This window comes from Spinacia oleracea, chromosome 2 (genome assembly GCF_020520425.1).
Source record: "Spinacia oleracea cultivar Varoflay chromosome 2, BTI_SOV_V1, whole genome shotgun sequence".
NCBI classification, from domain to species: Eukaryota; Viridiplantae; Streptophyta; class Magnoliopsida; order Caryophyllales; family Amaranthaceae; genus Spinacia; species Spinacia oleracea.
The window spans coordinates 89,635,357-89,650,500 of record NC_079488.1 but is presented as its reverse complement, the minus strand read 5'-3'; the positions used below and the strand labels follow the sequence as shown (position 1 = coordinate 89,650,500).

General features: G+C 35.5%; 1 long non-coding RNA gene across 1 annotated transcript; it reads left to right on the top strand.

Annotated features, from left to right (window-relative positions):
- The first annotated feature begins 4,007 nt into the window (after positions 1-4,007).
- On the top strand, positions 4,008-14,566 carry LOC130467996 (uncharacterized). Its single transcript, XR_008928212.1, has 7 exons — positions 4,008-4,464; positions 4,575-4,799; positions 5,317-5,380; positions 7,463-12,370; positions 12,481-12,705; positions 13,223-13,286; positions 14,306-14,566. It is a non-coding gene; the product is annotated as an uncharacterized lncRNA (long non-coding RNA).
- Positions 14,567-15,144: the final 578 nt, after the last annotated feature.

Here is a 15,144-nt window from a genome sequence, read left to right as displayed (position 1 = left end):
AAAACATAATTAACATTCTTAGAATCATAAAAATAATAGCTTTAATAATATATAATCGTTCTATTATGATTTAAAGCCATTAAAACCTCAAAAGTCACACTTTACTACTTAAAGGCACTAATTTAACCAATATAATATAATCTGAAAATTAGTAACTTTATTATATAATTCGTATAATCTGAAATATATAATTTAAATCATAAAAACTATAACTTTAATTCAAGAAAACATAATTCGAATTAATAAAACATGATTAAACCCTAACTTATATTTTAATCAACCAAAACTGAAAATAATTAGTTTATAATATTAACACCAAATCTGAAAATCATATTCAAACCATAAAGATTATAAATTTAATTCAAGAACATAAATTAAATTATTAAAACGTAATTAAAACATTAATTAGTTTTAAGGGTTTGGAAATAACCAAAGGAGAGGAGTGATGGCCGGCGGTGACTAGGGCACGGCGGGGACAACGGTGGTACTGGGCGGCGGCACTGGTCGGGTCAGGTGCTGCGCACGGTGGTTGTTGGTGGTTGGCGAGGTGGACTTGTGCAGCAAGTAAGGAGGAGGTCGAAAGAGAATAGAAAAACGAGAGGGAGGAAAAGGGGAGCACCGGCCTGACTGAGACGCGGTGGCTGATGGTGTGGGCGACGGAGGCAGCGGCGCAGCAAGGCAGCGCAACAGCAGCGTCAGTGGAGGCTGGTCGAACACACAAACAGAAGTTAAGGGGAGAGCAAGAAACGAAACAAAGAGAGAAGAAGAAGGACGAACGAGATAAGAGATTTACCGGCGGCGAGGACGATGGTGGTCCGGCCTGAAGTGACAGTGGCCGGTGGCTGAGCAACGACGTGAAGGAGGAGAGAAAACGGCTGAGAGGTTGAGGGCTTGCAACTTCACGTGAATGATGAGAACGAAAAGGGTTTTGGGTGTTTCTTGTTTCTTTTTTTTTTTTTGCTTTTTACGTGAATTGAAAGAGAAGGAAAGGAGTAAAGTGTTTTGGGTCTTATTATTTGGGCTTTGCCAATTGGGCTAGAATTAGGAGTTTAATTTTAGGATTCGAATCCAAAACCGAAATAAGATCGTTTTCTAAATTCAATCGATTTTCTAAATTCAAATTCTTTTTAACTTAAAATTCTAAAATTATTCTTGATTGCACAAACCGTTAAAATATTTAGAATATATTTAAATAAAATTAAATATACATTAAATATATAATAAAGTTCTAAAATCGTTAAATATTTAGAACGTACTTAAAATAAAATAAATATACGTTAATTATATATTTATTACTTAAAATTCATAAATTCTATTTAAATATAAATAATATACGTTAAAATATATTAATAAAATTTATAAATTTACGGGGGATTACATTCTAGAGTGATCATCTACAACAGTGAGTAAGTATTTGTAGTGGCCTCTTGTTTCAACTTTATATGGACCCCGTGTGTCAATGTGTACCAGCTCAAATTGCTTGCTAGCTCTTGAAGTGTTCATTTTAAAGGGAAGCTTTGTGAACTTTGATAAGGGACAGGTCAGACAGATGTCTTCTGTGGTGTTTTTGAAACCTTTCAAATCACTTATCTTGTTGATTTTGTTGAGTGGTGCATGACCCAATCTATGGTGCCACAAGGTGGTCTTGTTGAGAGGTTTCACTCCTTCAATCACTGCAGGTATATTCAGAGTGGTGGAGACATTCATACACTGGATGTTCTGTTGTTTGAATTCTTCAATAATGTCATTCAGAGGTTTGTTCACAAGATAAAATAACCCATTTGACATTCTCCCAATTCCCTTTACTTCTGAGGTACTCCCATCTTCAATGATGCAGAATTTGGGTGGAAAGTCACCTTTCACTTCCCATCTTGAGTGAGTTTTTTAACTGATAGGAGATTGTATTTGAAAGATGGAACACACAAGACACTTTTGAGTTCTAGTTTGTTTTCAAGTAGCACTTCACCGCAATGACTGATGAGAGAGGTCTCTCCTGTGGGCAAGTTTATTCTGGGTTTGTTGTTGCAAGTTCCCAGTTTTGACAACAGGTTTACATCTCCAGTCATGTGGTGGGATGCTTCTGTGTCAATGATCCATTCATTGTTGCTCTTGTCAGCAAAGTAGCAGCTCACCATGTTGGAGTAGCTCACATTCATCTCTTCCTCAGTGTCAGATCCTCCATTTTTAGAAAGAGCAGGCAAGTTTCTCAACAGTTGTTCAAGTTGTTGAGCAGTGAAGGTTGTTGAGCTGGATGACCCACTTTCACTGTGACCATGAGCATTAGCAACCATTCTACCTTTGTTATTGTTCTTGCCCTTGTTCCATTTTTGGTTTCCTTTGAAACAGTCCCTCTTACTTGAGTTTTCTTCCCACTGTAGTCTCTAAGTTTGAACTTGTTTTGTTGTTGGCTTCTTGCATGCCACTCAGGATAGCCAACTACAGTCCAACACTTGTCTTGTGTATGACCATTCTTCCCACAAGCAGTGCAGTTCAGGTCTTGCACTTTGTTGTACATGGTTGCTGCATCATTTTCTTCTTTCACTGATCTGAGTATCTCTCTTTGAGATTCTTCTTGTTGCACACAACTGCATGTTGTGTCAACGTTGGGAAGAGGAGACATCATCAACAAGTGGCTTCTTTGAGCACCATATGCCTCATCTAGTCCATTCAGGAACTGAAGTTGCTCATGAGCTTGAACAAATGCATTGATCTCTGTAGTCATGGTGGTAATGATTGGATACACACTTAGGGATTCAAGTTCTTCCCATAGGGCTTTCATCTCAGTGTAGTATTCTGAGATAAGTCTCCCTTGCTGTTTGGTTTCATAAATTTCCTTGCATAGTCTGTATTTTCTAGACCCATTTGACACAGAGTACCTCCTTTCAAGCTGTCTCCATATTTGAGCACAGTTGGCTACCAACATTATGGACTTCTTTACATTATTCACACACAGATCCTAGAATCTAGGATATCACCATATCATTACAAGTATCCCAACATTCTTGTTTTACTTTGTCACTAGCATCTCTAGTTACATCACCTGTTACAAAACCAAGTTTTCTCTTGGCTCCCAGAGATATCTCCATAGATCTTCTCCAGGACCTATAGTTTGAGGATCCCTGGAGCTTCTCAATGTTTATGGAGTTACTTCCATCAGAGGGGTGCAAACACAAGGGGCTATTAGTTTCTATTGTGGTCATTTTCTTAATGTTTTTCAAACTTTTGGCATAAACTAATCACAGTATAGGTGAGCTAACTGAAATGTGATGAAAAAGCTTCTATTTTTAGGTTACTTAGCACAACATTGATTGATTGCTTCTACACAGGTTAACTAACCAGGAAAGATGAGAAAGGTTCGAGCTTTACTAACCTTTGCTCTGATACCATGAAGACATTTGAGTCTTTGATGCATTGAAACATCAAGCAATCAACATTTTCATTAGAGCTCTCATTTCATTCTTCTTTCATTAATTTGTGTTGTGAGCAAACTGCTCATTACAAGTCCTTAAATAGGACGGCGCAACATCAACATAGAAATGAGGGCCATCCAATCATTGTCCTAGGTAATACCCTAAAGCATGACTCATACAAGGAGACAAAGGAAGGCACATGATCCCATAAGTTGATCATGTGACTTTACAACCAAGTGGGCTGGACATGTGAATGAAATGGGCTTTAAAGCTTAAAACATACTACTATTCTCAACAAATGACATTGGCCCTATTTGGTTGATGGCTTTCTGCTAGCTTTTGGGTTGGCTTTTAGCGGTTGGCTTTTAAATCTGGTCAAACAACCAAAAAATATGTTTGGTAATTGACTTTTTAGCTAGCTGAAAAATCAGCTTTTCCGCCAAAATTAAAAAGGAGTTGGCTTTTGGCTTTTCACTATCTAAATTACTTTGTTATCCATGTCTTTTACTAATTCACTAATAATTAATAATTTAATACTCCATAAATGTAATCCCCCGTAATTTTATACATTTTATTAATATATTTTAACGTATAGTTATTTATATTTTAATAGAATTTACGAATTTTAATAATTAATATATAATTAACGTATATTTATTTAAGTTAATTACATTTTAAATTTTTAACGATTTATGAAATCAAAATAATTTTAGAACTTTACATTGAAACAATTCGTTTTACGAAAACACGTTCGATTGACTTTGGAAAACAATCCTAACCGTTTTGGATTCAAACAAACTTAATTTTAATCCTAGCCCAAATTGGTGAAGCCCAAGATAGATAAACCCATAAGTCTTTCCTCTCATCTCCTTCAACTTCACGTGGAAAAGGAAAAAAAAAACCCTCTAACCCACACCAAACAAGAAAAATCACGTATTGCTGTTTCACGTGAAATTTCTCAAACCTCCTCCTTGCTTCAGCTTCCCGGAACCTCTGCGCCGTCACCTTCGGCCGCCTAACCACCGTCGGCGTTCCTCCCTTCTCCGTCGTTCCGGTACTCCTTATCTCTTCTCCTCCTCTTATTCTTTCCTTATCTCTTTCGTTTCTTTTTCCCTCACTCGTTGGTTCTGTTGATTTGAACCGGTACCTACGCGCCGCTTGCAGCCGCGACCACCACCTCACGGCCTCCCTTGCCGCACCGCGCCGCCCAACTGTTGCAGCCTCCCTATTCTTCCTGTCACGCACGCAGTCGCAGCCCCTTGCTTGCACAACCACCTCGGCGTGACTACCTTCAACCACCACCATCAGCAAGCGTCGCCCAACCTCGGCGACCACCTGCACCGTCGTCGCGCAGCCCGCCGTCGGCCAGCTTCCCTCCTCTCTCCTTTGGTTAATTTCTAAATCCTTAAAACTAATTAATGCTTTAATTACGTTTTAATAATTTAATTTATGTGTCTTGAATTAAATTTATGATTTTTTTTATTAAGTTATACATTTTCAGATTATATATTTCGCTTGATTTATAATTAAATTTGCAGATTATATAATTGGTTTGAAACGAGAATTCGAATTATTTAAAGCACGAATTTTAAGGTTTTAATATTTTAAATTCATGTTAGGATGATTATAAGTTATTGAATTATTATTTTTATGATTTTAAACATGCTAATTATGTTTTGGAGTAGTTTGAAATTAGTTATATTGCCGGAAATTTAAAGTACGATGTTTGCAAAGAGTTTTCAACGAATTTCAATCACTAATTCAATAATTTTTATGCTAGGAAATCAAATATTCAAGTTTTGTTATTGAAAAAGAATTCTAAATATGTTTAGGATGTAGTTAGAATGTGTTATTATAGCTGTGAACGATTAGAAGTTGATTGGGAATCCTTGTTGGTTGTTTTTAGGCGGAGAATTCTTTGTAGGCGACTTTTGAATTATTAAAGTGGTCTTGCAGTTTGTTTACACAAGGTACGTACATACCTGTGTGCTTGGAACGTGTGCTAATTGTTGAAACCATGTTGAATCTTGTTGTTGAACTTGGTTATGTTGATATTATTGTTGAACTTGGTGATGTTGATATTATGGACGAACTGGGTTATATTGAATGTGCATGTTTAATACTGTTGGACAAACTTATTGAACTTATTTTGCACTATAAGAACTGTAACATGTTAGTATGGATGTTTGATACAAACATGTTGGTTGGGAACACTAGATTATTCTATATGATTGGGTTGGATCAATTGGTTGTTGTTCCCTTTCTATCTTTTCACTACTTTATAAGGGCGGAGGACCTTGTTTAGTAAGTTGAAACTTTATGCCCATATACAGGGTTGCTCATGGTTAAAGGAAAGGTTGGTTAAGTTGGAATGAGTCTTGATTGATGCTTTTATGATCACTTACTTAATTCCAAGATAAAAACAGTTGTGAACAAATGTGAATTGTCTGTCTTATGTAATGGTTGAGTCATAACGGAATCTCAATTTGTAAATCATGTAAAGTGAAACTGAATAGCAATAGCTTTAGACTGTGCACGTCTGAAGTGACGGACAAACAGGAGTTGGGGTTCATGGTGGTAGCCCATGGCCTTTAATTCGGACCGGATTGATCACCGTGTCCTATTTTTATTTAAACGTTCCTCGATATCGCAGGTCACTGAGGTTACGGAGTCGCGCCCGTACCTCGTCTTCCTTAGTGAAGACTTCTGGATGGTCAACTCGGTCCATTGTCTATTTCAACTAAAATAATATTATGGTTATTAAGCCTAGCTTAGTCTAGTCAAGTATAATCGTCAATTTATTATGTTTTGTCTGTCCTTACTTATATTTATTAGTATCATGTTAGGGTTGTTGGTTTGGTAGTATCATGCTAGGATTGTTGTTGTTTTAGTATGTAGTACTCAGCTTTGCTGATTACGTGCTTTGTTTGTGTGTGTTGATCATGGCTATGCCTTATTGATCCTGTGATGACCCATCTTTGGTGAGCAGTCTCTAAGGATCAATAAGCGTTGCCCATCTACAGGTTTGAAGATGATGCATCATTGGGATCGGGATTAGAGAGCTTGTAGTTCTATTCGTTTAATTAAGTGATTTAATTTGTTAACTTGGATTTGAAATTTGTCGTACTATTCGTATTTCCTTATTTCAGTTAATTGGTTTTGGACCTAATATGTAATAAGATTACTTATGAACCTAAAAGTTAGTTTTATGTTTTCCGCTGCAAAATTCTGAATAAGCCGTACGTTTTCACACGGGCGATAATGCCTTGATAATTCTCTACGTTTTATATAAAAAGGTTATTTTAGAAAAGGGAGAATTGTCGGGGTGTTACAAAGTGGTATTTAGAAGCTAAGGTTTTACTTTAATAAAATTTTAGGCGCCTAACTATCTAGTTATTTAAAATAAATTTCTTAAAAATCGAGCTTCTACGTATTATAGTGTTCAAAAAAAATTGGTACTTTTTTTGGGGGGCCGATTTCCTTTTATCTTGTTTGAAAGTATATGATATTTCTTATTTAAGTTCGAAATCAAATTATTATTCAAGTTAAAGTGATACTTTCGACATTTTTATTTTTCTTATTATTTATTATTCAAAAAAAAAAAAAAAAAAATGAGTACATTTTTTTAGTTGTTTCAAGAGTTAGAATTCGTTATAAGAAAATATAAATCTTTTTCGAATTAATAACTTTATTTTCTAATTTATTCGCTACGCATTTCCTTAATTTATTTTACTTTATTTATTTTATATTTTTATTTATGTTATTATATTAGCGTCCTTTTACCTTGTTATTTAAATTATTTCAATGCTTTAGCTTATGAGAGATGGGTAGTATAAGAAGGGCATATAAGATAGAATTACATGTGCATTAATGGCTAGTCAACGCTAGCATTAGAAATTGATTGTTATGAACGTTCGTGTACTAATTGTTTAAGTGTTACATTTAAATGTGCATAAAGAATTGTTTGCTTCCACCAAATTTATTGCGTTATTGAACTTTGTCTATGATTTGGTTGGAAAAACGTTAGTGAGACATGGAATTGTTTATTTCAGGAATAAAATGTTTCTTTCCAAGTACACCAACATAGGATCCTTCGAGAAACTTGATATAGAAACCCCAGATATTTACGTGAAGAAAATCATGTTTGGATGTGAATATTATGCTAAAGTTCAAGGGCAACCTATCTTAATGAGAAAGGATATCATAGCAGCTACTATCATTAATTGCTTACCTAACAAATTTCCATACCTAGAACTCAAGGAAAAGTTTAAAGACATGCATTCTGATAATGGAACTCCAAACCTGGCTAAATATGGGACTTGGGATGGTAGATGGAAATATGATTCAGAAATTCTGACCACCATTATTGAGGCGGCAGAAAGTGGGTTTAGAGACGGTAAAATCGTAGGGAGTCATGTTGGAGATGCAGTTACAGAAGAACCTATGGGAGTAAGTGTAAATAATGACCTAGAGGAAAATGATGTAGCCGTGGAGAGTGAGAATGTAGGTGTTGAGGCAGAGAATCCTAACCTAGTGGCTCATGAGCCAACCATTGAAATTTCTAGTGATTCAGATGCAGATCTCGAAAGTGAGCAGCAGGTGGCAAATGAGCCTAATCAAGATGAAGATATGGAAGAAGATGAAGACCCTGAGGAAGAGTTTGATGATCTTGAGATCTAAATTTCACTCCGCAAGTTTCAGGAGCAATGGATAGGCAAGAGGCCACAAATATTTTGAAGTCATAAATAGTTAATTTAACTCTTTTATGTTTTAGAGAATAAGTAGCGAAGCTACAATAGTTTAAAGTTAAAGTTTATTGAAGTTTGAAATGTTCTTTATTATTTTGAAGGATGTAATAAATCTTTATGGAGTTAGCAATAAAAGTTAAAGTTTTCAAGGAATTGTTCTTTATTCTATTTTGAGGATTCCATAATACCCCAACCTTTAGGTAACACGTCATGGATTAATTTTCCATTGGTTGCATACTCAGTGTGAATTGTGGATCAATTTAATTGCCACAATAATATTAAATGATTTGAGTACATAAAGGAAGTGAGGGCCAATCTAGACCCTCATGACCAATATGATTCAAAAGGTTATGCCCTATGTGCAGTGTGTGAATGTCTTTCGTGAATTATCGAGGATGATTATTTTTCAATGATTATTGCATCTTGTAGACGATCGTTGCACCTTCATAAACGATTGTCGTGCCTTCATAAATGATGTGTATTAATGTGAACATTGTTGGTTGAGGCGAACTTTATGGTCAATTCAAGTATTAAATTGTATGGGATAACGTATAGGTGATGTTTCAAACCTAAAGTAGAGTATACTAATTGCAGGTCGCGTTCTAGAATGGCCAACAATAATGACTTAGTTGTTGCTATTCGCCTCTTGGCGGAAAAGATGACCCCACCTTTTTAGAAAACCAGATTGGAGAGTTTGAGAAATTGTTTGGGGATTTGAATTGTCTTGAGAATATGAGAGTGGGTCAAGTTGTCATGTATTTGAAAGATGAAGCCGATTTACAGTGGAGAGAAATAGAGTTAGGCTTAGCGCTGCTGAAAGATTCAATTAGGATTCAATTGTTACTGCCTTAAGGGAAAGGTTTACCCTACCTTTTATGAGAAAGCAGAAAGTTTAGGAATTCATAAACATTAGTATGGGGAGCATGACCATCGATGAATACTATTGCAGATTTATAGCATGACCACCTTAGAATTAGGTGGGGAAACCTCTACATCTTTGGATTTTGTGTATGGGGGAGCGGCTCATATTTATGGGTTGCAGTCTAGAATGGACAAGAAAAATATTGTTGTTGGGGAGAAAAGAAAAGAGTTTAATGCTGGGGAAAACCAAGGAAATTTCAAGAGAAATATGAATGAAAATGGTAATGGGAGTGGTAACCAGGTAAAGTAGGGATTTAACCAGTCAGGAAATTAGGGTCGAAGCCTTTAGGGGCGTAGAACAACTAAGAGAACTTCCATAAGTCTGCTAATGAGAATAACAACCAGGATAAGGCTCCGGATAAACTATTCGTTATGAGTAGAAGTGAAGCTGAACGTTTTGCAGATGTAGTTTATGGTACTTTTCTATTAACTCCGTGCCAGTTAAAACATTGTTTGATTCAGGGGCAACTTGCTCTTTTACTTCGTGCTCTATTGTTAAAAGTTGAAGTTAGTAGATTTCGAGGCGATTGATTTACCTGTTAGTCTACCTACTGGTGTAACCATAAAGTGTACCAAGTTGTTTAAGAACTTGCCTTTGAAGACAAAAGATTGTGTTTTTCCTTCTGATTTGATAAAGTTTAGTCTGAGGGACCTAGATGTAATTTCGGGGATGGACTAGCTAAGTGTGTACAAGGCTAAGGTAGATTGTGAAGTTCAGAAAGTAAGTTTAAGGAACCTTATTGGAAAATTGACCTCATATAGATGTTTTGAAAAGTCCAAGAACCTTTACTTATTTCCGTAATGCAAGTGAGGAAATTGATGAATAGGGAGTACGAACTATTTTCTGTAGTGTGTCAGAGGTGATTAAAGAAGTTAGTGACAATCGAGGATGTTGCCATTGTGAGTGGATTCATTGATGTGTTTCCGAGTGAAATTACAAGTATGTTACCTGTTAGAGCTTTTGAGTTCACAATAGACTTAGATCCTGAAACGACACCTATATCCAAAGCACCTTATAGCATGACACCTCCTGAAATGAGCGAATTAAGACACAATTGCAAGAGTTGTTTGTTAAGGAGAAAGATAAGAGTATGGAATCATGCATCGATTTTAGGGAGCTAAACACCATCAAGAACGAGTATCCTTTGCCTAGGGTAGATGACATATTTGATCAATTGAATTGGGCGAGTGTGTTCTCAAAGTCTGATTTGTGTTGAAGTACCACCAATTGAGGATAGATGATAAGGGCCTATACCTCATTAGGACTCGTTATTGTCATTATGGGTTTAGAGTAATGTCTTTTGGGTTAACCAATGCACCTGCCATAAATATGGAATTGATGAATGAGATTTCCCACGAATTCCGAATTAAGTTTGTTATTATATTACTGATGGTATCCTGATTTATTCAAAGAATGCAAAAAAGAGCATAATGAAATCTTGAGGATTACTTTGGAGACGCTTAGAAAGAATCTAGTTTTTTTTTTTTTTCTTAAATGAAGTATACAAATCTTGAAGTCATGTGTGTATAAGTGACACCAGTGGAAAAGTGAAGGACTATATTGATCGAAAACTACGTTACGTAAGGGAGTAACATTAAGAGGTGATTCGAGTGGTCCAGGATCGTTAGAAATTTGTTGTCTTGAAAAGAGGGGAATATATGAATTGGTGAAATACTAGAATTGAAGCCCAAGAGTTATACATCCATGAAAGGCGTAATGAGGTTCAGTAGAAAAGGAAAGTGGAGCAGAAGGAGTGTCTGTAGATCCTGCTAAGGTTCAAGCTGTGAGTGAGTGACCTACTCCAAAGAACGTGTCTAATGTTTGAAGTTTCCTAGGCCTATTTGACTATTATAGGAGGTTTCCGAGAGACTTTTCGAAGATAGCAAGACCAATGACCAATCTGATGAAAAAGGAATCAAAGTTTGAGTGAAGGGAGAAATTTGTGAAAGCTTTCCAGATTGTAAAAGAACATTTGACCCCCACACTCGTTGTCACGTCAGTTGAAACCTTACGAGACTAATTAACCTACTCATGACCTAAAGCTAGCTGTTATTGTGTTATATGCGAATATTCGGAGGCATTACCTTTATAGGGCAACATGTAAGATCCTTACCGAGCACAAAAGTCTGAAATTTTGGCAATAAGGTCCAGTTGAAGCTCGGGGACAACATTGAAAATGATACTGCTTTCCACCCTGTAACCGATGGTCAGCTTGAGAGCACTAACCAAACCATGGGAGATAAGTTGAGAGCATGTACTATTGACTTTAAAGAGAAGTTGGGAGATCATTTAGATTTGATTGAATTGTCGTGCATCGATAGTTACCATGCGAGCATTACGATGTCACATGTTGAGGCATTGTGTGGAAAAAGTGTAGAAGTCCATTGCTGGAATGATTTGAGTGAAAATATTGTATTGGGGACATAATTCGATGAAGTGGAAGTATCAAAAGTTATTCCCTGAGATGAGTTACGAGGGCGTAACTCGTTTTCTTTAAGGGGGTAGAATGCGATAGAAATTCGCGCTTTTTACCTACTTTTATAGCAATTTCATGCATTTTATGCTAATTATTAGCAACTTATACATGTTGGTGCAAAGTAAATAAATTCTCCGCATAAGAAAAAGGTGTTCATGAGTAACACAAGCATCTTTGAGTTGGCAAAAGAGTGCACAAGAGTGGCACAAAGTACTCCTACAGTAAGAATAAGTTGAAAACTTTTGAAAAATGTGTGAATTTTCGTGTCAAGTTTCGGGACGAAACTTCTTTTAAGAGGGGTAGATTGTAATCCCCCGTAATTTTATACATTTTATTAATATATTTTAACGTATAGTTATTTATATTTTAATAGAATTTACGAATTTTAATAATTAATATATAATTAACGTATATTTATTTAAGTTAATTACATTTTAAATTTTTAACGATTTATGAAATCAAAATAATTTTAGAACTTTACATTGAAACAATTCGTTTTACGAAAACACGTTCGATTGACTTTGGAAAACAATCCTAACCGTTTTGGATTCAAACAAACTTAATTTTAATCCTAGCCCAAATTGGTGAAGCCCAAGATAGATAAACCCATAAGTCTTTCCTCTCATCTCCTTCAACTTCACGTGGAAAAGGAAAAAAAAAACCCTCTAACCCACACCAAACAAGAAAAATCACGTATTGCTGTTTCACGTGAAATTTCTCAAACCTCCTCCTTGCTTCAGCTTCCCGGAACCTCTGCGCCGTCACCTTCGGCCGCCTAACCACCGTCGGCGTTCCTCCCTTCTCCGTCGTTCCGGTACTCCTTATCTCTTCTCCTCCTCTTATTCTTTCCTTATCTCTTTCGTTTCTTTTTCCCTCACTCGTTGGTTCTGTTGATTTGAACCGGTACCTACGCGCCGCTTGCAGCCGCGACCACCACCTCACGGCCTCCCTTGCCGCACCGCGCCGCCCAACTGTTGCAGCCTCCCTATTCTTCCTGTCACGCACGCAGTCGCAGCCCCTTGCTTGCACAACCACCTCGGCGTGACTACCTTCAACCACCACCATCAGCAAGCGTCGCCCAACCTCGGCGACCACCTGCACCGTCGTCGCGCAGCCCGCCGTCGGCCAGCTTCCCTCCTCTCTCCTTTGGTTAATTTCTAAATCCTTAAAACTAATTAATGCTTTAATTACGTTTTAATAATTTAATTTATGTGTCTTGAATTAAATTTATGATTTTTTTTATTAAGTTATACATTTTCAGATTATATATTTCGCTTGATTTATAATTAAATTTGCAGATTATATAATTGGTTTGAAACGAGAATTCGAATTATTTAAAGCACGAATTTTAAGGTTTTAATATTTTAAATTCATGTTAGGATGATTATAAGTTATTGAATTATTATTTTTATGATTTTAAACATGCTAATTATGTTTTGGAGTAGTTTGAAATTAGTTATATTGCCGGAAATTTAAAGTACGATGTTTGCAAAGAGTTTTCAACGAATTTCAATCACTAATTCAATAATTTTTATGCTAGGAAATCAAATATTCAAGTTTTGTTATTGAAAAAGAATTCTAAATATGTTTAGGATGTAGTTAGAATGTGTTATTATAGCTGTGAACGATTAGAAGTTGATTGGGAATCCTTGTTGGTTGTTTTTAGGCGGAGAATTCTTTGTAGGCGACTTTTGAATTATTAAAGTGGTCTTGCAGTTTGTTTACACAAGGTACGTACATACCTGTGTGCTTGGAACGTGTGCTAATTGTTGAAACCATGTTGAATCTTGTTGTTGAACTTGGTTATGTTGATATTATTGTTGAACTTGGTGATGTTGATATTATGGACGAACTGGGTTATATTGAATGTGCATGTTTAATACTGTTGGACAAACTTATTGAACTTATTTTGCACTATAAGAACTGTAACATGTTAGTATGGATGTTTGATACAAACATGTTGGTTGGGAACACTAGATTATTCTATATGATTGGGTTGGATCAATTGGTTGTTGTTCCCTTTCTATCTTTTCACTACTTTATAAGGGCGGAGGACCTTGTTTAGTAAGTTGAAACTTTATGCCCATATACAGGGTTGCTCATGGTTAAAGGAAAGGTTGGTTAAGTTGGAATGAGTCTTGATTGATGCTTTTATGATCACTTACTTAATTCCAAGATAAAAACAGTTGTGAACAAATGTGAATTGTCTGTCTTATGTAATGGTTGAGTCATAACGGAATCTCAATTTGTAAATCATGTAAAGTGAAACTGAATAGCAATAGCTTTAGACTGTGCACGTCTGAAGTGACGGACAAACAGGAGTTGGGGTTCATGGTGGTAGCCCATGGCCTTTAATTCGGACCGGATTGATCACCGTGTCCTATTTTTATTTAAACGTTCCTCGATATCGCAGGTCACTGAGGTTACGGAGTCGCGCCCGTACCTCGTCTTCCTTAGTGAAGACTTCTGGATGGTCAACTCGGTCCATTGTCTATTTCAACTAAAATAATATTATGGTTATTAAGCCTAGCTTAGTCTAGTCAAGTATAATCGTCAATTTATTATGTTTTGTCTGTCCTTACTTATATTTATTAGTATCATGTTAGGGTTGTTGGTTTGGTAGTATCATGCTAGGATTGTTGTTGTTTTAGTATGTAGTACTCAGCTTTGCTGATTACGTGCTTTGTTTGTGTGTGTTGATCATGGCTATGCCTTATTGATCCTGTGATGACCCATCTTTGGTGAGCAGTCTCTAAGGATCAATAAGCGTTGCCCATCTACAGGTTTGAAGATGATGCATCATTGGGATCGGGATTAGAGAGCTTGTAGTTCTATTCGTTTAATTAAGTGATTTAATTTGTTAACTTGGATTTGAAATTTGTCGTACTATTCGTATTTCCTTATTTCAGTTAATTGGTTTTGGACCTAATATGTAATAAGATTACTTATGAACCTAAAAGTTAGTTTTATGTTTTCCGCTGCAAAATTCTGAATAAGCCGTACGTTTTCACACGGGCGATAATGCCTTGATAATTCTCTACGTTTTATATAAAAAGGTTATTTTAGAAAAGGGAGAATTGTCGGGGTGTTACAATAAATAATTATTAATTATTAATTATTAATTATTAATTATTAATTATTAATTATTAATTATTAATTATTAATTATTAATTATTAATTATTAATTATTAATTATTAATTATTAATTATTAATTATTAATTATTAATTATTAATTATTAATTATTAATTATTAATTATTAATTATTAATTATTAATTATTAATTATTAATTATTAATTAATTAATTACTAAAATAAGTAATATTCTAATTAATAATACTCCATACATTAATTTATATTTTATTTATTTGTTATTACGTTTTACTCCGTACATAATGCGGAGTATTTATTAAAAAATGATAAAAAAACCCATTAAATGTTCTTAAATGTCAGTTAAATAGCTACAACCAACATCTAATTTTACCAAATATATTTATAAGCAATCAATAATCAAACAACCAACAAAAACAGTCAAGTAAAACAGCCAACAATCAACCTCTAATTGCCAAACAGGACCATTATAAACATA